The following is a 27,761-nucleotide window of genomic DNA, read 5'->3' as shown; positions in this document are numbered from 1 at the left end:
GCGCTTGTCACCGACTGGCCGTTTGCAACAGTGCCATTGGAGCTATAAAATACAGACAGAAGGAGATGAAGTCCACGCATTATGAACCCTTCTGTGGAGGGTTGGAATAAAGAAATATTTCACGATAAATTTTGTGTTTTGAGTTTACACACACACACACGCACACACACATATATATATACATACATACATACATACATACATACATACATACATACATACATACATACATACATATATATATATATATATATATATATATATATATATATATATATATATATATTTATAGACACATATATATATGCGTGTGTGTGTGTGTGTGTAAATCACCTATATGGGTAGTAACCTTAGCTCTATACAGTAACTGCATGGAAACTTAATGTCCACAAACTGACGCCCCTCTAAGGGAGGGAGTGCCGTCAGTCCACCTCACATATATGCAATTTATACAGTTTACCATGTGAGGTGCACTGGCGGCACTATCTCCCTAAGGAGGCGTCAGTTTGTGGTTTCATTTCATTACATCTCTAGAGCTAAGGTTACTACCATAGGCATGACCATTCAATTGCAAACAAAAATTTGCCTAGTTCCCATGTTCTTCATGTTGAACAACTTCATCTTTCTACTTCTATTTATGGATGTGGATTCTTTCCATATCCGTACTTTTGACAAGACTGCAGGGCTTCAGAAACAAAATTAAGAAATCCTAGTAGACATTATGCACCACAAAGTTAAGTAACCCCAATAGAGAATATTCGCCACAAACTTAAGAAATTCCAGTAGAGAATATTTGCATCTTTATATTCTGCATGAAATCAGTAACTTAAATTTGAAAATTGTTCTTTCTTATCTCTCTATATTCTCACTCTTTTTCCCTGTTTCTCGCGCTGTAGTAATATCAGAAGAGACTGAAAACGGAGGATACCCGGGTTCGACTCCAGGGCGAGGAAATATTTATGTGGTTACGTTTAAAATAACTCGAAGCGACTGTTGATACCGTAGCATTGAATCAGGAACCTAATTGTTAGTGAGTTGTTGTGAGTCTCAGCTTTGGGAAGAGAGAGAGAGAGAGAGAGAGAGAGAGAGAGAGAGAGAGAGAGAGAGAGAGAGAGAGAGAGAGGCGTATCTGACCAGTGCTTCGTAGCGCTTTGTACCATCGAATCATTAAGTAAATACGAAAGGACCTTTGCGAGGAAATTCTCATCCCCGCCATTCCGGGATGAACCCATTCATCAGATGTTCCTCAGAGTCTCTGTCTTAGATGGAAGACGGATGCTGATGGCAGGACTTGATGGTGTCCCTTTTATCCTTTATCCTTTTCATTTTCTATCCGTCCTTTGATCCCGGAGGATAAACTGGTAGGCATCCGTTACCTCCCGCGACCATAGGGGGTGGAGTCAAAACGACGATGGCGCCCAACGGATAATCGTAAGGACGGTCGTCCTTTTACGAAACCAATTATTCCTTTGATAAACAAATGAATGAAGGACGAGAATTGGTAAGTCTAATTTATAATTATCGATTTGATAATCACGTGTCACTCAGATTAATTCATTAACTGTGTAAACCGCCTACTCAAATTGTAAGAAGCAATTTGATTTTTCGAAACCCAGATTGAATTTGAACGCCTTCCAGCTTGCCAGATCCACAAAGCAGTTCTTTGACTTATGCTACTGCTATTACTACTGACTGCGTTGGTTAGGAAGAATCTAATTATTTCATATATTCGTACTATCTTCTAATTGTTACTTCTAAACTATGTTTTTTTTACGTCAAATAACTTGACTTATAAAACAAAACCTTTTCCATTAATGAACGTATGTTAATATAACGTCGTATTGTGCAAGGTATCTTGTTATTGATAATAAAGGTCGACATCAGTGTTTGCTTTGATTTGTATTTTGTCGATACTTTTTAACTGCATTAAATTTCACCATTACTGTAGTAAAGTATAATGCTTTCATCTGTGTTATTATTATTAGTTTTAATCCTACAAAAAAAAAAAATCCCCAAGAAGTGCTTTTTTGCACTCTGCGTTTGTTAGGTTATTGTTTTTAGCTTGCCAGCCTTGTTAAAACTAATTGAATACCTAACATCCAAAACATTCAGAAGTTCGTTGACGAACATTGAAAAAGAATGAGAATGCGGATCAAAAATCCGAAAAAAATCCGAAAAACCTGGAAGAAAGAAATTTAAAAAATACATATTAAGAAGATTCCAGTCACTTTTCTATTTATAAGAAACCGGCAATAAACTTACCATTTGCTTCTCGGAGAGAGTTCAGAGGGAAACCAGCCGTCTGATTCATCGACCTACTTCCAGGTTAATTCCATATTACTGCAGTAGCGGATGGCAGTCTTCGTTTTCCCTACTCTTGGTTCACAGCCTGAAGACCTGCAAAACATCAGGATCTTGAATTATCTCTGAAACTCGAAGTCTTATCTTATTAAAATGACAAGGGTAGTGTCAGACTCGCATGGTTTCCCCCTGGATGTTTTAAGAAATGTTGTTTGTATATAGCATCCAGCGATTCTCAAACTGGGTGCCGTGGCACCCTGGGGTGCCACAGACAGTGCCTTTAGGTGCCGCAAGATTGCCATGAATTTGTCTTGCTAGATCGTCTCAATGAACATTTTGTAAAAAAAAAAAGTTTGCAAGTCTTCATATAATTATTATCAGTTTGTCTACTCTTAATGTCTATCTAATTCTTCTGATAAGCTCTTTGTTTGTACATTATATTTCTGCATGTACGGTGTGATGATTTTGGTTTGAGTATGGATAATAATTTTATTCATTAAGTAAGAAGTTAATTCATACGTTATGGTGGGATGGTGAAGAACGGGTGCCACGGTATATGATTACATCAGTTAGGGTGCTATCACTAAGAAAAGATTGAGAACCACTGGTATATACCAAAACCATTTCACGAAGAGACGTGAAAGGAAAGAAATATATGTCATATTAATAGTCATATAAACATATCATAATCATGCAATCAATACTCAAAAGCAATCGCACAGTAGCAGCAACAATACTTGATCAAACCTTGCTAATATTCCTTTACATTTAATGTTGAAAATGTTAAGGGGGATGGGATAGATTGATGTGTCGTAAAGTCTTTCACTTCTTTGTTATTTATATTCTCATTATCATTATCACCCTGGTCATCATTAATCATCCTACAGTGACTAAAGTTTATTCACAACTATTCTGAGAAATATAGGGAATGTCTTGAGTAACAGTTCATCTAAGAAAGGTATTTTCTGTACGCAATTATTATTTTTTAACATTTTCTGAAATGTTATTTGTAGCCACCAAAACCAAATCACCTGGCAAAAACAAATCTTACTTCATTAATTATGTAGACTAATAATTAAGAGATCTATACACAAAGGCTATTACAAATCGACAATATCAAGACAAATGTCAATTATGTATTATTTCTCTCTGCAAACAAAGCAGCACTGTTAAAGGAGAGAGAGAGAGAGAGAGAGAGAGAGAGAGAGAGAGAGAGAGAGAGAGAGAGAGAGAGAGAGAGAGAGAGAGAGAACTTTGCGCAGAGGTTCGTCAAAAGAGAACTCAAAACAAAATATTTATAGGATAATAAAACAGTCACCGCACTGAGGGCCAGGGAGACTTCCCAAACACTTTACGGAGACAAGAAAAACGAGAATTTTCTTTTTGGGAAGAAAAGACGGTGAAAGTGACGGAAGTTTCCAGAATTATTATTCACCCGATTCACAAACGGATTTTGTCTTTGGCTATTGGTCTATCTCTTGCCGATTTAGCCTGTCATTACATTTCTTCTCTTCTATGCTTTTCTTTCACTTCTCGTTATCTATTTACTCGTGATTGTCTATTTATTTTCATGGTAGATGCTGAAATCTTTCCCAGATTTACCGGCCCCACTCATTCTTCATTCTTTTTTATTTGCCATTTTATTTTCATCTTCAGTTGTACCAGGAAATATTTTTGTTTTGACTTTCTTTGAAATTTTTCCTAAATTATTGTCTTTTTCCTTCATCTTTTAGTGTTCTGTAAAAGAAAACTATTGTGCCGGCTTTGTTTGTCCGTCCACACTTTTTCTGTCCGTCCTCAGATCTTAAAAACTACTGAGGCTAGAGGACTGAAAAATTGGTATGTTGATCATCCAACCTCCAATTATCGAAAATGCCGAATTGCAGCCCTCTAGCCTCAGCAGTTTTCATTCTATTTAAGGTTAAAGTTAGTCATACTGGTACTTCTGGCAGCGATATAGGATATGCCACCAACGGGCCGTGGTTAAAGTTTCATGAGCCCCGGCTCATACAGTATTATGCTGAGACCACCGAAAGATAGATCTGCTTTCGGCGGCTTTGATTATGCTGTTCCGGCTGTACAGTTCTTCGCCGCATATCTTACTTGTTTATTGTAACACCGGACGGTTGTTTATATTTTATTTTCTTCTCTTCTTCTTTCCCTCCCTCCCTGTCTACCTTTTTTTATTTATTTTTTTTTTTAGTGATCGTGCTACGGGGTTACGTCTTTCCCTGCCTTTCTTGACTTCGTATGAAAATTTCATCTGGAAAATCCAAAAATTAGACAATGGTAAACATTATGTCCTAAGTTATGTAATTATCATTTCCTTCTAATTCATTGTCAAAGGTGACGTAGAAGTCAGCATTTCATCCTTACGAGTGAAACTAAATCTTTCTTCCAACGTTGCTGCACCTTCGGATAATTAACAGAAGAACCTTTCGATAAAAACGTGAACTCAAAACCTGCATTTAAAGAAAAACTTTACTCCCTTTTTTACAAAATAAAGCTACAGTCGAAAGGTAGAGCATTACAGGGCATATGTTTCAATTATACCTATGCAGAAGCCCCGCATCCGTAACACTTCAAGGCAAGTCTGGTTTTAAAAATATCATGATACTATCCGTCAAAGCTTCTTAGAATATGTAATTATATTAGGTCTCAAAGAAGTTTTTGAGCGCTGATAACAAAATATCTGTTTTCGTTGAGAGTAATGAGACACAAAGGATTTTTTTTTTATTGGGGAGATTCGTATAAATTTCCTTATCTAGAGATTCAAACATAGTGAATGGCGTTCTACATAATCAGAGTCTGATGTAATAAGAGTCTCCACACACACACACACACACACACACACACACACACACACACACACACATATATATATATATATATATATATATATATATATACATATATATAATGTATATACATTTATATATAAAGATATATCATATATATACATATATATCAATCAATCAATCATTTCCTGTGGCACAAACGAGGATGCATAGGGCCTCGATGGACTCACGTTACCACATTCTGTCCTGGGCTAACTCCTCAAGATCTCCCCAACACTCTTCTCCTGCTTCCCGCCTCATTGTCCTCAACCACGTCTCCTTTGGCCTACCTCTATCTCCTCTACCAAGGGCAACCCACCCTGGTGTATCTCGTACTATATCCTGTATTCTATACACATGGCCTAGCCACTTCCAGCGTGAGAACCTATCATACTCATCGACCGGCTGCTCTCCCGTTACTTCTCTAATTCTGCTATTTGATATCCTATCCCTACAATTAATTCCTAATATTCTTCTGAGCGCCTTATTTTCGAATGCTAAGAATTTATTATCCGAAGTCACTATACTATAACACGACTCCTGTCCATAAATCAAAATACTCCTAACCATTATCTTATAAATTTTGAGTTTTGTATGCACAGAAAAATAGCTATTATTCCAAATGTTTTTAAGCATTCCCATTGCCTGATGAGCATTTTTTAATGTTTCCATAAATTCTGTGCTCAGAGAACCATCCTTATCTAAATAAGTACCTAAACATTTAAACTTATCCACTTGCTTTACAACCATGCATTCAATTACACAATCCTGTGCATGTTCAGTTTTCGTATTCATGACTTCAGTTTTTCACTATTTATAACCAAACCAACCTTTCGACCTTCACTCACTAGACAACCCAACACTCTCAGCATCTTCTCTGGTCCCTCGCAGATCAAAACTATATCATCAGCATAACCTAAGTCAAGAAGTTTCCCATTTTCTCCCCAGAACATACCCGCATCCGTTTCTCTTTTAACCCTTCTCATAACGTAATCTACGACCAATATAAACAACAGAGGAGACAGAATGCCACCCTGAATCATGTCAGACTTAACTTGAGATGGATCACTCAAACTACCATCAACCATCACTTTACAAGATGTTCCCTATTGCATGCTCACAATAACCCTAACAAACTTCATAGTCCGTCTCTAAATACTATCAAAGGGCTTTTCAAAATCAACAAAACAAAGACTTAACGGAGTTCTCATTTCATTAGCTTGCTGCATTAAATGCCTAACTATGAAGATCTAACCACTGCAACCCCGCCCCTTTCTAAAACCGGCCTGTTCATCCCTCAGAGTACAATCACCCACTGGCTCCAACCTATTCAACAATACTCCACTGAAAATTTTCAAGGCTACAGGTGACAAAGTGATTCCCCTCCAGTTACCACAGCTACTCAGATCTCCTTTCTTGGGATTTTAACGATCACACCATTATTCCAACCTGATGGTATTATCCCTGTCACTCGTATCTCATTGAAAAATATCTTCAAGACAAATACTAATCTAACATCCTCCACCTTAACCATTTCCGTGAATAAACCATCCTCTCCTGGTGCCTTATAATTCTTTAACTGTTTTATTGCCTTAACTACTTCTCCTAGCCTGATCTCACGTTCGTCAGTATTTAAATCTTCCTGAGCAGGCGGTATATCCTCTTCTGGGATATACCTTCCATATCCTTGACTGGTATATCCTTACGCTTACCAGCACTGCCAGTCAGCTCTCCAATTGCTTTATATGCTCTCCTTTGACTCTGACCATCATTATATATATATATATATATATATATATATATATATATATATATATATATATATATATATATACTATATATATATTGCTACACACAACTCTGTTACGTTCTAAATAATTTATATACATATATATCTATACGTTTATCAGACACAATACGAAAACATTTTCCACTTACAAAGCGTAATGCATGCGAAGGATTTTCCTTGTTGATGAAGGGAGGTAGAGGGGGTAGAAGCTGTCTCCTTCCCGCTCCCCTCCCCTCTAATTGAGGTATTGATAAATACATAACAATAAGACTTAATAAGGAATACTGAAGTGAATGATCATAGCAATAACTGACCAGAAGGTAACAAAGAGTTTTTGGGTTTCAGTGGTTCGTCATCGAAGGTAAAAGCAATATTGTTATGCAATATCAGTGGGGATTTATCCTTGTTCTCTTGTTATAATTATGTCATAGTAATGAACATAGTCTGTTAATTAACACAACGGGATTTCGAAGATCACCGAGGAATTATTTTTTGCCTAAATAAACAACCAAACGTTTGGTTTGGAAAGTCTTCTCTAGGAGGAAAATATGCCTCATTTAAGAGGTAAATGCAATGTCAATCTGAGAAAAACTTGCTTGTACCCATCTGCAGTTTTTAAATCTCTCTCGCTCTCTGTCTCTCTCTTACACACAATGTCCTCGTGACATGACGAGAACATGTGAGAACACATTTGTAAAATATGTTGCCACTACCATATTTATATATTTTGAAAAATACTGAGATGTTCACATACAATTTATTTTTTAGTCATGTTCCCTCGACCTCTGCATCATTGTTAGTATAAACTATATTATTATATAGATTTTTTGTGGGAATTGAGAAAAACCATAATTGTTTACAAGTATCCGTGGAGTTTGTGTGAAATATCGTGAGTGAGAGACTGTCGGGAGCATTCTTGGGCAGATGCTGCCTGAACAAGCATCCCCATTTTGCACTTTTATAATAAATCAAGAAAATGTAGGTCGGGTTTCATTTCATCTACTACCTTATGACACATACATGTCAGCCATCCTAAAACAGGAAAAATGTGATCACATAGGCAGGGACTCATGAACTCCATGATGAGAGAATTCTTATGGGATAAAAGGAAACGATATTCGCAATTAGTGAGGATTTTATGCAATATAATGTCATACTGCAGAAAATGATTCGTCAAGTCATGCTCATTAATGCATTAATGACGCTGTTAATTCAAAGACACGTGAAAACTTTATAATGACCGTAATCCTATCTGCTTTCCTTCATGTTGTTACTGCATGAAACATCAGGAAAGAAACGTCTTTATCAGCAAAGAATAGGAGAAAACAATCCCTGTAATACAAGTCTGACTTTGTTCTCTTAAAAAGACTCAGTCAAGGTAACTTTCTTGTTTCCTAGTGCTGTAATAACTGCTGAAAGGGCGTGTATTCTTTGAACAATTTATGATCGAAAAGGCAAGCCTTGGCTAGAGTGATTTTTGAAAATAACTCCAGACAGAAAGACTTTTCGACTGTTTCAGTCTAATGACCCTTCCGTTCGTGAGCCTTTGGCTGTTAAAGGCTAGCTTTGCTCGTGTAGTAAGAAAAAGGGTGGACAACATCTTTTTTGTTTTTTGTTTTTAATTAAATTTTTAATATACCTCATACTTGAGGTGATGAGTGAAGATATCTAATCTGCAGTCGTTTGTATTTAGAGAGAGAGAGAGAGAGAGAGAGAGAGAAGAGAGAGAGAGAGAGAGAGATAAAAGACTGTGAAATTACGATGAAGACAACCAGAGACTTCTACAGCAAGAAAAAGAATGAACAATATAGACTTAAATGGATATCGTCAGTTTGTTTTCTGTTTGCTAGCGTGTGCTGACTTCGCTCTTCTCCGATAATGCAAGGGAAGCATTGTAGTCGGATTGCGGAGTTTGGGGAGGGTTGTGTGGGGTTTGTGGGGTTAGGGGTAGCATATATATATATATATATATATATATATATATATATATTATATATATATATATATAAATATATATATTATACATATATATATATATATATATATATATATATATATATATATATATATATATATATATATATATATATACAATTTATATACATACATATCTGTCTATCTATCTATCTATATATATATATATATATATATATATATATATATATATATATATATATATACATACATACATACATATGTGTGTGTTACTATATTTATGTAACCAGGTTGACCCTTTTTAACCATTCGAAAGTGGATCATTTCCACTGATATATTTAATTACGTCCTACAAGTGAAGGTGAAACATCTCTAACATCGCTTTTAGCGGATGACTCCCAGTGACCACTGAATCAACACTTGATAGGGATCTAGATTAGGCATTTATCTGAAATATGTTGCTGGATTCAATTTCTAATATCATGCAAACTACTTACGTCAGTTACCCTTTGACATGCACTAGCACTAAGCTGTGTATCAAGGGTTTCTTTCCAATGTGAATATCGGAAAGTAAGGCTTTACTGATATGATCGGTGCCTGTGGGGATTTGATGATAAATTACCACAGTTTCTTAGATATTAATGATGTGCGTACTTTGGTATGCTGTTATAATTTTAGCAGCTTCATATGAATTAGACTTCTCTGTCATAACACATTTGGATGGATATTTAACAGCTAATGGGAGTAAGGTTTGCGAAATCATATTCTGCCTTCTTTTAACCACCTCGGTGAAAGTTTCATGTCTTTCTGAGAACATCGCAATTATTCTTATTCCATACAATCTTTGATTTCTCTAAATGTTAAATTTTAGGCAACTTGATCCTTTTGCCTTCCAGGGGTTATGTCTTCCATAACATAAAACAATATGATTTAAAAGCTTGTGGAATAGTCCAGTGCAGAAAGAGTAAATATAAATATATCTTCAAACTATGAATTCAACGTCAAAACGAGTTTTATTCAAATTCCAGGATCTAAAATCGACGCTCTCTCCTTTTTGACGGCCTTTGACCCTCTGCATGGAAATCATTTCCTCTGAGACATTTCACTCGAGGCTTTGATGGATATCAGTAATTTCAAGTCATTAAACATGGAAGCTGATGAACCTTCTTTGATGAATTTAATTAATACCAGTCAGTGCCACAGGATAATATTCCCATCCGTAGGCTTCCCTTCGACAGTAAGGTGAAAGATTCCAAAGGTTTGGCTTTTTGAGGACATTGAAAACAAGGATTTCATTATGGATCAAGATAATTCAGTGGAACTCGTGACAGTCAGTATCATGCATTGAAGTGCAAAAGCTAATGAGACATAACACCAAAACACATTTGCATCCCCAAGCCAGGAAGCATGCACGGAAAGGGTTGAAAAATATGAATGGTGGGGATACAATACGAAAGGAAACCTACCTTTTAAAGGGAGGAAGGTTACAACAAAAACTAGAAGCTGCTGCTTATGCCTAAAGGTCACGGAAATATCTGATTCTTTTTCGTTTGCTCTTGAAAATTAATTAACTGAACTACTGGTATGTACCCTTAAGGAAATTATCATCGACGCTTGGAATAGATTGGATAAAACCAAATAGCAAAGGGAGACAGGTAAACTAAGTCTCCTGTTTCTATAGCCAAGAATACGCAAGTGAAAAAATGATTTGCATCGACTCGGTTATATATATATATATATATATATATATATATATATATATATATATATATATATATATATATATATAGATATATATATATATATATATATATATATATATATATATATATATATATATATATATATATATACAGTATATATATATATATATATATATATATATACACATGATATACATATATATACTGTATGTATTTATATATATATATATATATATATATATATATATATATATATATATATATATACATATATATATATAGTTCCTCTTTGGAGAGTTGGTAGAGTTGTCGGCTAGCACTCGCTGGCCCGAGTTCGATTCTCCGGACGGCTAATGAGGAATTAGAGGAATTTATTTCTGGTGATAGAAATTAATTTCTCGCTATAATGTGGTTCGGATTCCACAATAAGCTGTAAGGCCCGTTGCTAGGTAACCAATTGGTTCTTAGCCACGTAAAAAGAATCTAATCCTTCGGGCCAGCCTAGAGCTGTTAATCAGCTCAGTGGTCTCGTTAAACTAAGATATACTTAACTTTTTACATATATATATGTATGTATATATATATACATATATATATATGTAAAAATACATACATACATATATATATATATATATATATATATATATATATATATATATATATATATATATATATATATATATATATATATATATATATAGGCACAAATACACTTAGACATCTCAGATGGCAATCATAAAAATCATATATAAGTATATACATATGATGATATTGTTTTTTTGTAAATGTTCAAGTTGAAATAATTAAAGTACGTGTTTGTGAGTTCTTTCACACAGATTAGGGCAGACGATACTATGAAGAGCCAACCCGTAATTATTAAGCGTGTCGGCCACAAATCCAGTGCAAACTGGCTACCTATTGATTTACAGCCATCATCAAATGCCCAGGTCCCATTAAATTGGAATTTAGCGGAAGACTCAAAAAGGCAACTCAACCAAGGGGCAGGAGGAATGAAGTTTGGAAATCAAATAGACCGAAATTGCATACGAAAAGATATATTATATAATTCTAGCACGATCTTTGTTTCTGCACTACAATGAATCATAATAGGACAACGAAACTATGTCTAAAAATTCTTGTTGATTTGAGAATAAAATTCTGAGAGTTATGAAGATTACCATAAGTGAAATTGCGTAAATATCAAGAATAAAATAAATCATGATTAAAGGTAGATGAGATGGTCTGGACACGTCCTTCGCACAACGCAAAAAGGTGAGGTGGGCTCATTTGCCCAACGTGAGAATTTGAAGACCCCAACCGGACCTAGACCTACTTTGGTGACAGCAATGAGACGAGAAGTTGGAGATGAGTTGAGATTCAATTTTCATTCTCCCTATTCCTCTTTTTTTTCGACATATGTTTTCCCATCTTTCATGATTAGTTTTTTTTTTTTATAAAATAAATATACCAAAATTCTTTTGTACCAACATAAAATATTTTTACTATTAGCCTGCACATTGTTTTCTAATCATCTTTGAAAATTATTTCTCAGACCTTCAATTTTATTGCCTTGTTGGATTTCTGGAATTCCTGTGAGAAACTTTTTTATCCATCTTCTTTTAATCGTAAAAGGGATTCAGATTAGTTTCCCACTTTTCAATTTAAATTTTCCTCGCGCTAGATCGACTATTCAGTCTATCTCTTCATAACAGAATTTATTTCGTGGTACGTTATCTCGAAAGTGCTTTCCGGAAGTTGCTCCTTTAGTACAACGCTTATTTCTGCTTTACTAAATGTCTTTATTAGTACTGTTCATTAAAAATCCATATTTAGATCAATAAAATGTATTACTGGCAAAAGTTAATATTTTTTTTTGCCAATAATGCAATCTATTGGTATAACTGTGAATTTTAAACGAACAAAAGTTTATCATTATTATCAGTTATTCGTGCAAAATGATTTGTTTTATCCTTTTTGTCTTCTGTTACATCATCTTTATTTTCCCTTTCTTCCACCGGTTCCATTTCAGATCCTCTCAGTCCCCAAATCCACTTTTGTTTCTTTTCTTCTTTGCTGTTTCTGGTTATTCTCTCTTTCGTTCCAACTTCCATCGTGATTCTCGCTCGTACCCTTGTTTCTTATTTTTGTGTTTTCTCTCTCAGATCTCTCTTCGTTCTTCGGATTCTTTTTCTGCGAGTGTGACTGCTCTCCAGTTTCCTTTTTCTGATATTCATTCTCAGATTTTTCTCGCTCTCCTATTTTGCCAAACACCATTTGAAATAATTTTATTTTTATTCCAATTCCAATTGCTTAAATATTAAACTTCCTTTTTGCTATTTCGATTAATTCAATATTCTTTTAAATACCGATTCCAATTGCTTAAATTTTACATTTCATTTTTGTTATTTCGATTAATTCAATTTTTTTTTAAATTCCGATTCCAATTGCTTAAATTTTAAACTTCCTTTTTGCTATTTCGATTAATTCAATTTTATTTTAATAAGATTCCAAATACTTAAATTTTACACTTCCTTTTTGCTATTTCGATTAATTCAATTGTATTTTAATTCCGATTCCAAATAGTTAAATTTTACACTTCCTTTTTGCTATTTCGATTAATTCAATTTTTTTTTTATTCCGATTCCAAACGCTTGAATTTTACACTTCTTTTTTGCTATTTCGATTAATTCAAATTTTTTTTATTCCGATTCCAAATATTTAAATTGTACACTTCCTTTTTGCTATTTCGATTAATTCATTTTTTTTATTCCGATTCCAAACGCTTGAATTTTACACTTCCTTTTTGCTATTTCGATTAATTCAATTTTTTTTTTTATTCCGATTTCAAATGCTTAAATTGTACACTTCCTTTCTGCTATTTCGAGTAATCTATTTTTTATTTTTTTTATTTTTTATTTTCATGGTCATTCTTGCTTTTTATCGAACTTTGTTTTTTATTCTTAACACACTTGAAGCGCATGCGCAAGGCAGCATTCTGAGTTCAGCGTTCTGTAAACTCATGACAATTTCCCTGAGTGCATAAATATTTAGGGTAAAATATTTGATACATTTATGTTAGTTTTTTTTTACACAAACTATGACGGATATTAATTAAAAGATCTGACTCGCAATTATCCAGCTCGCCGGCCGAAAATTAAGTCATGACTGCCTACCAGTATTTTCATAAAAGGCCCGCAAGAGAGCACCGCCACCACATGCATCGTCCCTGGTTAGTAATGAACTGATCAAAAGTGATTCCATTATAAATCTTAAGTTTCAAAAGTAGTTTCCCATTGAAAAATAAAGTTGCCTGGCTTCAGGATGGACGAATGGATGTATAGAATTTATGAACATTACCTAAACACTGGGATCATAGAGGTCAGTCCGAGCTATATATGTTACAGTAAGACTGTGAAACCAGGGATTTCACAAAATCCCTGAAAGTGAAATCACCAATTCACCTAGGGACATTTGATCCCCGAGGGGCCAGTACTGAACACGGCGAAACACATTTGACCCCCGAGGAGCTAGTACTAAATACAGCGAAACAATGTAGATAGATCACTGGTTCACCGTGTTTAGTATTAGCCCCTCGGTGATCAAATGTTTCTAAGTGAATTGGTGACTTCACGAATTCCCTTAAAATTTCAGGGATTTCGTGAAATCCATGGTTTCAGAATCTTACTGTAACATATATCGAAAGGGGGAGAAAAGGACTTGGTGTAAATAAGGTTATTTTTAACATATACTATGTATTTCACCCGCAATTTCATTAATTATCCACATTCTTTCAATCAGACATTCATATGCGTAAATGTATATTTACGAAAATGAATAAGTTCGGATAATAAGAATATATAAATAATATAGATTTCAAAAAATGAAGAAAAACTGACCTCTCTCTAAACATCTTAATAGCCTTCAGAAAACTAGCGAGTGGAAGAACGTCAGTATCTTCTCCTAAGATTTCAGACATGGATTTTCCATCAAGCTGGAACTCTGCCGCTGGCCACTATACTACAGTATGCACAACTGACAGAATGCGCTATAGTGGGCACGGGCAGGAACACTTCTGAGGTCTATTTTAATTGCAAAATAGTGCCATTGGCCATTCTGAATATGGCACTAATCCTACGAACTTCTTAATTATTATTATTATTAATGTTATCATTACCATAAATAGTACTATATTACAGTCGTAGTATGTAATCTGATACAGCATGTGTAAAAGCTTCACCAAACCGGTGTCAAATTAGGCTACTGTTTAACAATGTGATTTCTCTGTATCACTTGTAATTAACGAATCATAATCCAGCAGGGTATAAATGATATTAATTACCTTGAATAAAGATTTTACATAATAATGATGTTGATTTTTTCTTAGTTATTTTTGAAAATTATTTTATTTTAAAAAAAATGTGGTGATGAAACCCATAAACATTATGCTTTCCACTTTAAATAATATTTTGGATCATGCCAAGATTAGCGACCCAACATCATGTCAAGACCAGCGAACCCAATGATCCCCATGTAAAGAATGGCCAAGCCTTTCCGGTCCGAACTCCAATTCACCATGAGGGCTAGTACTAACACGGCGAAACTGTTCCGCCGTGTTTAGTACTAGCCCCGGGGGAGGTTTCAATGTATTTCGCTTTGTTTAGTACTAGCCCCTGGGGGATCAAATGTCTGGTACCTAAGTGTTCATGTCTTGAACAGCGCACCCGATTATTCCCATGTAAAGAATAACGAACCTAATAATCTTGTAAAGAATAGCGAACCCTGCTGTGAGTGGCTTCGCTAATGTTGACATGGTCCATATTTTCATACACGGGAAGTCTACAGACTACAGTGATACCATACAAAATCATGTGTGGTTATGGGGATTATGCGCACAGAAGAAACGTCCTGGAGACAGATCTACCTATAGTAAAGTTACCCGAAAAGACGGAAGGCATTACACCGTTTTCTTCGATTGCAATGGGAGTATGGGAAGCTCATGTTGTTACCGAAATATATTATACGTATATATATATTGGTTTCCGTGCTCACCCTTCACATTATTACCATCCCTCTAGCTATAAAGTCCTTCCTGTTTCTTCATTAAATAACCCTTTTTTCTTTGTTCATCGTGTTTTGGATTTTCGTTCAGCTGATTGATTACCCCTCCATTCTTGAAAAAGAGATAATGAGGTTCGGTTTTTTAGCGCGTGCTTCAATTGTCTTCTCATTCGTCCTTTCCATTTTTTTAATTGTTTATTTGTCCCTTCTCTCTTATTTAACTGTTTTATGTTTCTTTTTATATATTTTGCTATATTTTCAGTCCGGAGAGTTGATACACGATGAAATTTTACAAAAACAATTAGATTCCATTTAACGGGGAAGACTGATGTTCTTCTTCCAAAGAGTTCCCAAAGTTCATCTTCTCTTGGCCTCCCCAGATATTCCCAAAGCCGTTAACATTGAAGGAATGCTCTTTCTTTATTTTTACATGGTTTAATTCCTACGTGGAATTTGATTAACATTCCAAGGCGAAAACTATGTCAAATAAATACTCTTTTTAATTTCTGACTTTCTGTGTTAGCAACTCCTCTTCTGCCGCTGACTAAATTCTTGTCATTGTTCAGAAAATCCTAATGAATTTTATTCGTGTTTCCGTGTTCGGTTTGTCGTATTTTATTCACGTTTTTCGTACGACGAGGCAATGGTTTTGGAAATAATAACATTTAACGATACCAAAAGTGTCGCATTTATTTTCATAGCTTGTTATGTCCTTAGTTACAGTTGGGAAGCTTTCACGATCTGCTGCGCTTTCTAAACCCCTGTTTTGAGAAGACAAATTATAAAAGATTTTGGTCCTATCATGTCACCGAATAGATCACCATGAGCGAGTATTCAATACCAGAAATTGAAAATGTAAAAATAAACACAATAAACATAAATTACCTGAATATATATATATATATATATATATATATATATATATATATATATATATATGTATGTATATACTGTACATATACATTACACACACATACACACACACACACATATGATTGTATATGTATATATATATATATATATATATATATATATATATATATATATATATATATATATATATATATATATATATATATATATATATATATATATATATATATATATATATATATATATATATTTCTGTCGTTGAAGTTGACAAAATATTTGCTTATAATGTGCAGTCAGTTCATTATGAAAGACATGACTGTTCAATTAAGAATTGCTGACTTCTACACATTATGAGAGCTCTCGAGACCAATGTTTCTTCTTTCGAAAGTAGTATTTTTCTAATATTCTTCCTATAACTATTTTTTTTTTAGTTTGTTTACGATGCCTGAGCTATCAATTAAACCTCAGTTTCATCCCACGCACTTACTTTACAATATGAATTTCAAGTAGCTCTGAAGAATTTGAAAATGCTATATACTGTAACTGCTAAAATAGTTGAACCTATAAATTCCTGAAGAGATTTATTGCTCTTAGAAAATGTCTTTGTCATATTCTAAAGCAAAATAAAAAACGAACTGAAATAAAACCGACGAGAAAACTAAAAGACAAATGAGGCCGTGAAGTTTTCTCTACAGAAATTCAACACCTGAAAGAAGGAGAGGGAATCAAAGGGTAAAAGCGTCATCAGATATGGAAGTGCCATATCGTATCACGTTTGCCTTTGACAAATAAGAAATGAGTCTTTATGCTGGCCTAGTCTGTATCTGTCTCTTTAAAACAGGGAGAGAGAGAGAGAGAGAGAGAGAGAGAGAGAGAGAGAGAGAGAGAGAGAGATGCTACTTTTGTGCTAGGTTTGGTTATATGCAATAAAAACAAGGTAGGCATTCTTGGAGAGAGAGAGAGAGGGGGAGTTGCTACCTTTGTGCTAAGGTTGATTTATATGCAATAAAACAAGGTAGACATTCTTGGAGAGAGAGAGAGAGAGAGAGAGAGAGAGAGAGAGAGAGAGAGAGAGAGAGAGGTTGCTATCTTTGTGCTAAGGTTGATTTATATGCAATAAAAACAAGGTAGACATTCTTGGAGAGAGAGAGAGAGAGAGAGAGAGAGAGAGAGAGAGAGAGGAGAGAGGGAGGGGGGAGGGAGAGGGGTTGCTACTTTTGTGCTAATGTTGATTTATATGCAATAAAAACAAGGTAGAAATTCTTGGGGAGAGAGAGAGAGAGAGATAGAACGGGGGGTGCTACCTTTGTGCTAAGGTTGATTTATATGCAATAAAAACAAGGTAGGCATTCTTGGAGAGAGAGAGAGAGAGAGAGAGAGAGAGAGAGAGAGAGAGAGAGAGAGAGAGGGGAGGGGAGGGGAGGGGTTGCTACCTTGTGCTAATGTTGATTTATATGCAATAAAACAAGGTAGACACTCTTCGGAGAGAGAGAGAGAGGGGAGGGGGAGGAGGTTGCTACCTTTGTGGTAAGGTTGATTTATATGCAATAAAAAGAAGGTAGACACTCTTGGAGAGAGAGAGAGAGAGAGAGAGAGAGAGCGGAGGCTGGGGGTGGGGGCTAAGGGTGTTGCAATATGTTCATTGGAGAATGGATGTTGTCAGGAGCGATCTGTGCATAGCACTTAATGCGGGGGTCGAGAGAATGCTAAAATTTATATAAATATCGTATTTCATATGATATTATATATATAAAAAAATAAATGACACATACATAACGTACTACCACAATGTAGCAATATAATTATAAGGTTTTAGAGACTCACGTGACCGACCCTACCACACCCCTAATAAGGAAAATGATCAGACACTAATTCTGTTGCATTTGTTACTGGTGAATTGCTTGGAATTTTTCTGATAATGATTTCGTTGTGTGACGCGCTATCACGGGATATTTTCTTATTCTTTTTTATCAGCAACTATTCATCATTATCAAACATTTTTCATTTTAAAAATATGCATATTCTTAAGCTACAGTCCTGTCTCGCGTAAATTTTTTGTAGGCGCAAATGTAGAGATATAAGATACTTGGTATGCGAGTTAAGTATCTTACTTGGATTTACGAAAGAAGAACTTGAATTTGAAAAACATACATTTATGACGTTGTTTTTCTACAGCTTATTCACCACAGGTTTTTCATAAACAACGTGTAACAAATGAACAAAAATCATAAGGATTACAGTGGATGTCCATAGCAAAACAATCTTCTCTTGTTGTATTTTGAAAAGTATGCCTTTAACACAGTGGTTCTCAACCTGGGGGGGCCGCCCCCCCTAGGGGGACCTCAGCAATTTCCAGGGGAGGTGCGAGCCCTAGGGAAAAATTTAAAATTCCCTAATTATATTTGTTATTCTCTTAACAAGAATGAGGAACTAATATTCAGAAGTTTATAAAAAAAAAAATGCAAACGTATCGCCATACAACGGTAGTTTCCTATAGTCTGCTAGTTAGACTCGTTGGGCTTGTCGCGTTTTGTAATTATGTACCTTCCTCCCTATCCCTCGAAACCCCTTCTCTTCCTCTTTATTTTATTTTCCTTTAAATCCGGGAGGGAATTTTACTCATAGATGCAAGGGGCATGGAGAGGGAAGGACCAACTCTTAAAGAGGGCGTGGTAATAAAAGGTTAAGAACCCCTGCTTTAACAGATACAAATTACTCTTGTCTTATCAATCTCAAACATGCCTTTCGCAAATTATCAACGTACAGATGACTGAATTTGAATGCGTTATTCCAAGTGGTGGACTATAAATTGTTTTTAGTTTGTGAATCTACTTGCTAATAGGTGTTTTTATTATTATTATTATTATTATTATTATTATTATTATTATTATTATTATTATTATTATTATTTCGTGAAATATATACAATCCATTTTCAAAAGGTGTGATATGACATGTCTAGTGTTAAATCTTTAAGAGTATCTTCTGAAGAACAATCATCTATGGAGTGGATACATAACATGTGCTACATATCAACATACCAACACGATGAAATCTACGATTTTTATGAAATATTATATTATTGTTACAAGTTACCCAGGCCACCGACAAAAAAAAAAAAAACACCGAAGTTTCTTCGGCGTAATCGAGTTTTCTTTGCAACCATGCGGCGTATAATCATGGCCACCGAAAATAGATCTATCTTTCGGTGGTCTTGGTATAATGCTGTATGATCCTCGTCCCATGAAACTTTAACCACGGCCCGGTGGTGGCCTATCCTATAGCGTTGCCAGAAGCATGATTATGGCTAACTTTAACCTTAAATAAAATAAAAAAAAAAGCTACTGAGGCTAGAGGGTTGCAATTTGGTATGTTTGATGATTGGAGGGTGGCTGATTGACATACCAATTTGCAGCCATCTAGCCTCAGTAGTTTTTAAGATCTGAAGGTGGACAGAAAAAGTGCGGACGGACAGACAAAGCCGGCATAATAGTTTTCTTTTACAGAAAACTAAAACTTGGCTCTTACCCAGACCACTGACTCAAAAGAAAAAATGTACTCTTATAACTCAGGATCGAAAGGTTTCTTTTTGATATAAAAGTGTAAATTTTATTTCATATGACAGTATCGGTAAATCCAAAATGTGGAAGATTCTGATAAAAATTCATCAGCTGATTTGTTCCCAAAACCTGGCATTCGTTGTTGGTTGGAACTTGGGCGCTGACATAAAACATGTTTAACGGTCAGTATCTATGGGCCTAACGAACCTGACCAATTAGGAGACGAGAATGAATTACTTCAAAGAGATGTTCAGCTTGTCTTGAAGAATGCCAGGTAAAATTTTATAAGTGTCAATTAGACTCCAGCCAGCCATTTTTGCATGAAAAACCTGTTACAGTTTTGCCGTATTAGCCATGAAGGTGGCCGGGGGTGAGGGGGGGGGGCCGATGCTGTCTTACCTTGTAAGTCGTAATTTGATTAATTTTTTATTTATCACTTGCGCATAGTGTTTATGGGGTTCCAAATAACGAGAATGAAGAGCTCTTTTCGAAAATGTAGGTTACAATTTCCTATAATGTATAGGCAACTTGTAAAATAATACCGAATGCCATATCTAGCGATAGGCTTGACCTGTTATAATTTATTGTTATCAGACTCACGCCTCCATCTGTCATGCAAATTTCCGTACTAGCATGATTTAATGACAATAAGCACAGAATTTACTGCACAGAGATCCACCGTGAATGCAGAAGCATTGCTTCGTGAATACAATACAATCGATTAGCTTTACTGGGTGTAAGCCATCAATCGCTCCAGGCAGTATGAAACAGTATTTTAATAAACTTTTGAACACTTTTGGTTTTCTCAATTTATTATTATTATTATTATTATTATTATTATTATTATTATTATTATTATGTGTGTTCAGTAGATGAAACCTATTCACATGGAACGTGCACACAGGGCCATGACTTGAAATCAAGCTTCAAGAATGTTGGTTTCAACCTCCCACCACCAGACCCACTGCAGCACCGGTAACTGATCATGATGCAAGAGCCGGTGATTTTTCATCGCCGTGGGGGAGACACGAGCCAGTGACATCTGAGTGGTATGCCACGACACTAACCACTATACCAGCGGACCAGCTAATGGGCTATAAAAACTTCAGCTCAGTCATTTTACAAATGGACACGAAAGGATAGGTGTACAGTAGATCTCATTTTAAACTCAGCTTTGCATGCTTCTGTTAAATTCGTATGAAACATAATACATACAGTGTAGTTTGTTCACTGGAGAATAGACAGCCAGCAAAGGGACCCATTTGTCTACTTGAGAAATGGTAAGATATAGCAGATATAGCACTGTTTGCGAAAGACATAGACTGGACGATGTACTACAAATTATACATGTCAACCTGTATGGAGTGTCCGTATATTATACAGATTTTCATTTTTCTGAATTGCTTATGGATGATACGTTCAAATCCGACAGATAATAAAAAAAGTAAAAAACATCCTTGCTCGTCATTCGATTTACCACGAGGCATAAACGCATGAACATATGGATTTACACCATGGCAAACGGAAAGGATTTGTACCGCGCATGTATTTTTCAGAACCAAATTCACATTTTTTCATATTATATGTAAACATTAATGAAGATCCTATCAGTAAAGTGTCACTGTCTATATTAATAAACCAAATGGAAATTCTATTGATTTTGTGGACGTTCCCCTAGTGTAATACAGGTGGGCGTACGCAGGGGTTAATTAAAATTCACGCACTTAACAGGATCGCTACTTGGATTGATGACGAAAAAAAATCTTCGACATGATATTATGATTATCCGAAATCTTTTTTCGGCCGACACATACAAATGAAGTATATATGTACTTCATCATCCATGAAATCTTAAAAGCCTTTGTGACCCAATGTAATTTACAACCCAACTAAAGTGATTCTGAAAATAACATTAGCAAGACAATGACAGATTTCATTAATGCTCTCTCTCTCTCTTAATTTTATCGAATATGAGGCTTGAATCTTTACTCTGCTTTATTGATACACGAACAGCTGCATTTCTCTTTTACGTATGCCAAAGGAAATGAGAGAAACAGACATTGTACACATAGGCTGAAGATTATGAGTGTAGTAATATATATATATATATATATATATATATATATATATATATATATTTATATATATAATTATATATAATTATATAAACATATATATATATATAATATATAATATATATATATATATATATATATATATATATATATATATATATATATATATATATATATATATATTACCACAATAAAGAAATAGAGAGAAACAGACATTATACACATAGGCTGAAGATTATGAGTCATAGTAATATATATATATATATATATATATATATATATATATATATATATATATATATTTTATATATATGTTTATATATACTATATATATAAATATACATATGTATATTTAATATATATATATATATGTTTATATATATGTGTATATATACTTATATATATAGTATATATATAATATATACTATATATATATATATATGTATATATATATATATATATATATATATATATATATATATATATATATATATATATATATATATATATATATATATAATATATATTCGGACCAAGCAGGTTATTTATCTCGGTAGGCAAAACTTTGCTGCTAGACAACATGATATTTAAGATTGTTCCTATATATATTGAAGTTGCCTACTGTACACGAAATCGAGAAGTTATTTATTCAACATCACTGACCCTCAAATCTGATGAAAGCAATCTTTCTCAAAACAATACTCAGAGGAAATTAAATTTGTGTTATCTTTTGCGTTCGTCAAAGAAAATTTCGTAATTTATGATTATTTTAGAATGAAAGTTAATGCAATTACTTGTTGGTATTGGTGTTTAAGAGGCCTTGGGTAGAGTGGCTCACCCTCTATTTACGCCTTTTGATTGGAGGGCCTTTGAACGTATCTCGTTCAAAAGGAATCTGAAAACTTTGAAGGGAAAAGCGATCAGTATTTGGCAGCGAAATTTTTCCGACACCCAAGAGTTAGGAAAAAGACATTTTTTCCTTTTCCTGGGAAAAAAAATAACGAAGGTATCCCTTTGGAGATGTCAAAAATAACTATATGCCTGAGTCGATACAAATAAAAAGATACTTTATTTTCTTTGAGTCTATCTTCTTTTATTTCTACATTTTGTGTCTTCTTTACCTTCTCTCTCTTTCTGTAACCTTGCTGCCCTTTCTTTTTCGGGATTTTTTCTCGCCATTTCTTGAGAGTACACAAGGACCTTGGGATCGCCTCTGACCACTGCTTTACTTGTAAAATAAAACGAGACTTTAATTCCCACCTATTTATCAAAGATATACTGTTGATGCAACGAAACGACAGAATGTAGCTTTTTTTTAATTCTGTAACAAATCCACTTCTGTTCAAATACCCCCCAAAAAGCGTTAGCACGAAGCTTCTCTGCTATCAAACAGCATCTTTCATTTGAACTGATTTTCTATTAGTTAAGGATTGTTTCGTAGTCCCCTTTCTCTCTCAAGAGCAATGTGGCTGGGACTAGTAACTAAAAATCGATTTTTGAGAGGTAAATGATGTTAAGTAGGCATTCCTGCCACATTTACTCAGATGAGCTTTGTTACTCTTGCCGAAGACAGTTGGTGTAAGTACTCCAAGGCTGTGAAAACTTGGGTGCATTCAAAAAGATGATAAAAACTGAAAACCAAGTCATTTCAAGAAGACTGTAAATCTTAAAAATGACTAACAAAGGGGTCTTCCGGACGGACCACCAAATGCCGATAGACATGGCCCAAAAATTGACCCTCTTCCACTGTTAATTAGTAATATTTTCGATTCTACTTCCTTCTAATTGGCAACTCAGGAATTTGCTCATTATGAATAACATGTCATTACGTCAGGGCAATTTGAGTGGCCAATATAATAACAGTATAACACTGGGTTGTTCGGCTGACCAGAGCAATCACGCCATGCCAATAGATTGGTCAGTAGAGTCGTGCCAACACAGGTAGAAGTCTGACAGCGCAATCCCTCGTTATTTCGTTTGCAATTGCATTTATAAAATCACGTCTGGACATTTGATAGACAAGCGCAATCATGGCGTCACGTTTGGTTACTTGATTGGCGTTCGCAATCACGCACCCAATCCCGGACGCATGACTGGTCAGTACAATCATGACAACGTGGCTGTATGCTCAACTTTGACTGATCAGTGTAATTTTGCAACATCAATCTAAATCGAGACTCAACGCTTTTAGCATAAAAATACCTTGCATGGGAGGATTCTCTTGAAAAGAAAATTTCATTTCCTATATAATATCATTCGCTCAGAGTATCGCTATTTTATTCATTGTTTTCCTGAAAAAGGATACTTTTTTATTTACGTCAATATCGTTCCGTTTAGCTGAACTTTGTCCCTCCATTGATTACTCTCATTTTTCTTTCAAAGTTCTTACAAAATTTATATTTAGTTTATCCTCTCCTTCGAGTCGTTCTGAAGTCTTCTAATATTTTCTTCTGAGAAACTACGTCATAAATTTTACCCCGTCTTCCTTTTCCTCTTCCTGTCTACGACATTTTGTTCATCACCGTCGATTATATTTCTTTTATTATCTTCCTTTCGTTTCCATTACTCTTCCTTCAATTGCACATTGTTGTGTTTGTCTTCAAATTCTTAGATTTTTACTGGGATTTAATTTTTTTTACTCTGATTCTGTCAAAACCTGGCAAACATGTTCCTTGGGGTTAGATTAATATATCCCAATTATTTTTTTACCATTTCTACTAAGTCACCAGTTTATTTTAATGTCAAAACTCTATTTTTTCTGACTCTGGTGAACGTCAGTAAGTATCTACCTTGGAACTTCATTATGTTCCCTCAGTAGTTTTGACCTTGGCCTATTCGAAAGGTCAGCTTTGTATTTTTTTGTGCATTTCTTCTAAGTCACCTGTCTATTTACTTGTCAAAATTCTATTTTTTTCTGACTCTGATGAACTTTAGTAAGTATCCACCTTGGAACTTCATTATGTTTCCTCAGTAGTTTTGACCTTTGCCTATTTGAAAGGCCAGCTTTGTATCTTGAAGATTTAATGTTTCTATGAATCTAATGGCACTTGGTGGGTAAGTTTCTTCTGGATAGGTGCTTAATTGTTTTAAATATTCTTCGCTGTGTTCTTTTTGCTTTTTGTCACCGGCACATTTAAATGTCAATACAACTTTTTTTTTTTTTAAATTCGATATTTTGGGTATCTGCTTCGGAGTTTGATGATTATTTTTCCCTTCATATTTGACGATGACATTTTTTCAAGGTTATACCTCAACTTGATAAAAAAAAGTGTCCTTTATGATTTACTGCTTCGCTGATTTTGATGAAATTTGGATGATGGGTACCTTGTGTATGGGTAACTATATTTTCCAGATTTAATTCTCCTTAACTTGACTTTTTTTTTTTATTAATTACTGGCCCACTGAAATGTCATTGTTTTATTTGCCTCTGAATCTGATAAATTAGTATCTGGTTGGATCTTATTTTCCGCTAATAATCTGGTCCTTGATCATTATTTCCAAAATAGATCTTGAATTTTAGTATCTGTTCGTTACAACACGCGCAGTTGAAATCTAGATATTGCTATTTTTCTTGATATTCTTCCCCTTTTCTTTCTTATGTAATAAAACTAAGTTGGTAGCCATATATCAGGTCGATGACCATTTCCCCGAAGTATTTTCTTAACTTGACCAATTTTGCAAGGTCAGGTAAAAGATAAAAACAAGTAGTTTTCATTTATACTTTAGAAATGAGAATAGAGATCTTTCTATTCAAAGTTTCAAGGTCTAAACTTATTTTTCATTTGATTGTGATGAACCTTGACAGATAAATACTTGGATGTTTTAACTTTGAAGAGGACGTATTTCTCAGGATCACAAGAACATCACTGAAGTTAGGTATTGTTCATGAGCCTTATATATATATATATATATATATATATATATATATATATATATATATATATATATATATATATATATATATATATATATATATATATATATATATATATATATATATATATATATATATATATATGTGCGTGTGTGTGTGTGTGTGTGTGTGTGTGTGTGTGTGTGTGTATTTATAATAACGATAAAATCAGCACCAAGCTGTTTTAGGTCATTTGTCCTTCCTGTACTAGAATACTGTTCTCCAGTGTGGTCATCTGCTTCTGCCGGAAATTTATCTCTTTCAGATAGAGTGGTTCGTGGTGGAAAGTTTACGTTTCCTTACACTAACAATTATGACTTAGGCCATCGACGGATGGTCTCTTGCTCGTCAATTTTCCATAAGTTTTATTTTAACAGAGAACTTTCGCTATTATAATTGATCCCTGATCCTCCTTTCCTGCTGAGGACGACAAGATCTGCTGAACAGTAGCACCGATAAGCAGTAAATGTGCCACGCTGTCGTACTTCTCAGTTCCAGAGATCTTTTATTCATCACACCTTTGGACTGCGGAAGTCTCCCTGAGGATGCTGTGTAATTTAATCCACAAAAGTTCAAGCAGATGCAAGGCATTACTACCCAAAATTAACTGACCTTGTATTTTACTAATCTAGTAAAATGTTATAATTTCTAATATTTTTCTTTTACTATTATTCTCCATTTAATAACTGTCATTACCATTATTATGAATTCTATTTCTTCTACTTCTTCAGCAACTGTGTTGATACTGCCGATTATTATCTTTGTTATCATGTTATCTTCTGTATCTAGATTGTGTGTATTGTATTTGTATATTCCATGTATATGGCCCTGAGCTGTAATAAAGAATATTATTATACATTCTTATTTATTCTTGAATAATTTATACATTTATCTTTTTTATCTTTTCTATTAATTATTCTCTTCTTTCCGAGTTTCCTATTCTCTCCTGTATCTTCTTTCAAATGAACACGATAGGATTTTATCTTCTGAATAATAATAATAATAATAATAATAATAATAATAATAATAATAATAATAATAATAATAATAATAATGTGTGTAATAAAAATCCACAATTATATGGTGAATATATTACTATTTAAAATATTTACTATATTTATCATATAATCGTCGATTTTTATTACACAGATTGTTTTTCATGAAATTGTGAATCTATTAATAATAATAATAATAATAATAATAATAATAATAATAATAATAATAATAATAATAATAATAATAATAATAATAAATTAATCATATGTATTTTTTCTTTGATTCTGGTGAAACTTTGTACGTAGCAACCTAAACGTTGGTGATTAAAATGTTAGGGACATTGGCCTGCTTTTTGAGGTCAAAGGTCAATTCTAAAGTTTTGAACGTTAGTTGTAGCATTTGATTTTTATCTGACTATGACAAAGCTTGGTAAGGAGGTACCCTGGAAGAGGGTGATTTTTTGCCCCGGGTACTTCCATCTTTTATGTTGGTCAAAGATATATTTAAAGGTGAAATCTAATCATTATGCTCTCGGCAGAGGACTCACATCGTGAAGCAGCATTCCAGAAGAAGTTTATTTAAAATCGATAAATGAACACCATAGACTTTCTGCAAATGCCAAATAAGCAACGAAAGTAACTACTTTTCTTAAAGATCATCAGGAAGTGAGCGTGTGAAAGGAACTCCAAGAATCAGGAATATGATAGTTTCAAATTTTAATC

General features: G+C 34.2%; 1 long non-coding RNA gene across 1 annotated transcript in view; it reads right to left on the bottom strand.

Moving 5' to 3' along the window:
* The window catches only part of LOC136835223 (uncharacterized), a 137,149-nt gene that overhangs the window by 41,818 nt on the left and 67,570 nt on the right, over positions 1-27,761 (bottom strand). The window contains exon 2 of the long non-coding RNA XR_010852060.1: positions 2,263-2,397. This is a non-coding gene — a long non-coding RNA (uncharacterized lncRNA). The remainder of the gene's footprint in view (positions 1-2,262; positions 2,398-27,761) is intronic.

This window comes from Macrobrachium rosenbergii, chromosome 55 (genome assembly GCF_040412425.1).
Source record: "Macrobrachium rosenbergii isolate ZJJX-2024 chromosome 55, ASM4041242v1, whole genome shotgun sequence".
NCBI classification, from domain to species: domain Eukaryota; kingdom Metazoa; phylum Arthropoda; class Malacostraca; order Decapoda; family Palaemonidae; genus Macrobrachium; species Macrobrachium rosenbergii.
The sequence above is the reverse complement of the archived record's forward strand: the minus strand, read 5'-3'. Positions and strand labels throughout refer to the sequence as shown.